This window comes from Suncus etruscus, chromosome 13 (assembly GCF_024139225.1).
Source record: "Suncus etruscus isolate mSunEtr1 chromosome 13, mSunEtr1.pri.cur, whole genome shotgun sequence".
NCBI classification, from domain to species: domain Eukaryota; kingdom Metazoa; phylum Chordata; class Mammalia; order Eulipotyphla; family Soricidae; genus Suncus; species Suncus etruscus.
The window spans coordinates 90,556,645-90,560,174 of record NC_064860.1 but is presented as its reverse complement, the minus strand read 5'-3'; the positions used below and the strand labels follow the sequence as shown (position 1 = coordinate 90,560,174).

Below are 3,530 nucleotides of genomic sequence, written 5' to 3'. Positions count from 1 at the left end.
CTATTTTCCAGAATTTTATTGAGGATCTTTGCATCTGTATTCATCAAGGATATTGGTCTGTAATTTTCTTTTTTGGCTGTATCTCTGTCTGGTTTTGGTATCAAGGTGATACTGGCTTCATAGAAGCTGTCTGGAAATGTTCCTGCTTTTTCAATTTCATGAAAGAGCCTGGCCAGGATTCATACTAGTTCCTCTTGAAAAGTTTGAAAGAATTCATTAGTGAATTCATATGGACCTGAGCTTTTCTTTTTGGGGAGACATTTGATTACCTTTTTAATTTCCTCAATAGTGATGGGGGTGTTTAGATATGCTACATCCTCCTTGTTCAACCATGGAAGATTATGAGTTCAAAAATTTATACATTTCTTCCAGGTTCTCATGTTTCATGACATAAAGTTTTTCAAAGTAATCTCTGATTACCCTTTAAATCTCTGCAATATCTGTAGTGATCTCCTCCTTTTCATTTCTAATACAGGTTATCAAGTTTCTCTCTCTCTTTTTGTGAGTTTTTCCAATGGTTTATCAATCTTATTTATTTTTTCAAAGAACCAACTTCTACTTTGATCTTTTGAATTGTTTCGGATTGTGTGTGTGTGTGTGTGTGTGTGTATTAAAAATCAAAAAAAAGAAAAGAAAAGAAAAGATAAGGCCTCCCAATTCTTACCACAGGCTATGTTCTTTACACTGACTGTATAGAAAGAGGAGGTACAGTAAATGCACCCGTATACACTTCAACACAGGCCCTTTGCCTGATCTGTATTGTGAATTGGGGGACAAAAATAAATAAATAAATAAATAAATAAAACAACTTAATTGGTCCTTAGATTTGTAGAGTCCTCTAATTTTGATACATAGACAAAAAATATACTTTTTTCATTTCTGCTCAAAGTTGATAGGCCCTTATAGAAAAGTTAGATGTATGAAAGAATAGTGACATGATCTTCTCAAAGGTTAAAGTATAAGTGCCTACTTTTGACCCAAGAACACGTGTGTGTATATGTTATATATTATATAATATAATATGTATAACATGGGAGAAATTTATTTAATGTTCCCTATTAGACTTTCCTATTTCAATCTTTGGAGAAAATTCTAGCAGTAAAACATTCTGCCTATTGGAATCAAAGTGATAATACAACTTGTTTGTATTTGCTTGTTTGCTTTGCATGTGGACAACTGGATTTAATCTCTAGCACCTCACATTGTCTCTCAAGTCCAACAGAAGTGATCCCTGAGCACAGAGCCAGGACTAAACCCTGAACACCACCATCCCTCAAAAGGAAAGCAATTTTAGTTGCTAACTGATGTAATAATTTATAACAATTAGTTACCAGGAGTTGATTTTCTACATGTCACTTTGTCATGCCAAACTCCTGAAACCCTTTATGAGATATGGAAGAAATATGAAGAGTCTTAGGATCTCTAAGGATTCAATAACATATTTCTGTGGCAAGAATATAAAGTTAGAAGTTAAATCAACTGATACATATCAGTAATCAACCAATATATATATATATATATATATACTGGTATTTTATTTTATTTTATTTTGGTTTTTGGTTTTTGAGCCACAACCGGTGGTGCTCAGGGGTTACTCCTGACTATCTGCTCAGAAATAGCTCCTTGCAGGCACGGGGTCCATATGGGTTGCTGGGATTCGAACCAACCACCTTAGATCCTGGGTCGGCTGCTTACAAGGCAAACACCAGTGTGCTATCTAATACATATACAGGTATTTTAATTAACAACCTAGTTATTCTGAATAAATGTTATTCCTCGGGCTAGTATATCTTGTTCTACAATTCCATCATTTATCTTATTGATTTGAGGTGGGTTTGTGGCCTGGTGTTTTTATGTTTTGATTAATATGTATTTCCCTTGATATTTACTCAAATAAGAAAAAAAATTTATATTTTGGCCACACCCGGTGGGGCTAAGGGGTTACTCCTGGCTATGTGCTCAGAAAATGCTACTGGCTCTGAGAGCCATATGGGATGCAGGGCGTCTGTCCTGGATCTACTGCGTGCAAGGCAAACACCCTAACGCTGTGCTATTGCTCCAGCCTCAATCAAATAAAAAATATTGGCAATGGGAACAAAACAAGAGCGCAGCCCGTATGTCATTTGCTTTTTACTCACCTGGCCTGGGTTCAATTCCCAGCAGCTGATATGATTCCCCAAACCTGCCAGGAGTGATCCTTGAGCACAAAATCAGGAATAATCTCTGAGCAATACTGATTATTGCTCCCAAAAAATATCTTGACAGAAAGGTAATAAAGACAGTTAATGAGAAGTGGCAGTAATCATAGGAAAGTCATATAGGACCTGAGCAATATCACAGAGGGCAAGAAGTTTGCCTTGCACCAGCCAAACTGGATTCAATTTCCAGAACTTTACATGGTCTGCTGAGCCTGTCAGGCTTGATTTCAGAGTTTAGATCCAGGAGTAACCCCTGAAAGCTGGAGGATTTTACTCAAAAAAATCATATAAGAAAAAGACTAGTGTACCAACTACAGTATTTTTTAATAGGAGCCAAATATTCTCTTCTGTAAACTCCTAGCATATTCCAAGTGGGATATGTAAAAAATCACATAAATAAGAAGGCTATAAGGAGAATAATGGGGTGCAAACTGTAGAACAGGTTGTTCAGAGGCATGCAAAAAATGCTGGAACAGGACCACAGTGTTTGAGAAACACTGACGTTGACTATGACAGCAATTACATAAACAATCCCTTCCACATACACCATTCCTAATACTTTGGATTTGCAGAGGAGTTGCAGCCACAGGTATCTGCCATTCACAATCAGTACTTGCATTTATCAATTATACCTTGCACAGTAGTTGGCAGAATACAAATGTATAAACAGAGGAATAATGATCATCTGAGCACAGACTCTCCTAGATAGTAATGACTGTTGGCTGGAGCAGATGCTGAGATGCAATAAATTCATGTTTAGCAGTATTCCAATTCTGTAGTCTATCAAATGTACTATAATATCTTTTGGTAGTACGTGACAAAAGATCAGCCAGTTATATTTGTCTATTCATAGAACAGAGGAAAAATATGATTATATCACAAGCAAAATCTTGTCCTGGGCCAATTTGGTTACATGTCATGAGGGTAACTCAAGTTTCCAGCAATCACTGAAAGACTTGTGAGAAATCTGAGTCTCACAACTATCTGAACATGATTTGTGCCTCTCTTATACCATTGCATTTTATTCAATCCAGTTGCAAAATACTCCTTTTTATTTGATCTGAGAGTGAATTTAATAGTTGTTGCCAAATGGATTGACAGTTTTAAAAAAAGAACCATGTAGGTCTAGCCAGTTATAATCTTAGTATTCAGGTAGGAGATGAAGAAGATGGAACATCATCACATAGGCTATAAAATGCTTCTTGTATTACTTCAATAATTTATATTTCTGTGGACTGGGTAATAGTAAAACAGAGTGCTTGTAATGCACACTACCAATCTGGATTCAATTTATGGTCACCTAGATCATTCCCTGAACTCCTTCATAAGTGC

General features: G+C 36.2%; 1 non-coding gene across 1 annotated transcript; it reads left to right on the top strand.

Annotated features, from left to right (window-relative positions):
- The first annotated feature begins 647 nt into the window (after positions 1–647).
- On the top strand, positions 648–779 carry LOC126026360 (small nucleolar RNA SNORA51). Its single transcript, XR_007501651.1, has one exon. It is a non-coding gene; the product is annotated as a small nucleolar RNA SNORA51 (small nucleolar RNA).
- The last annotated feature ends 2,751 nt before the right edge of the window (positions 780–3,530 follow it).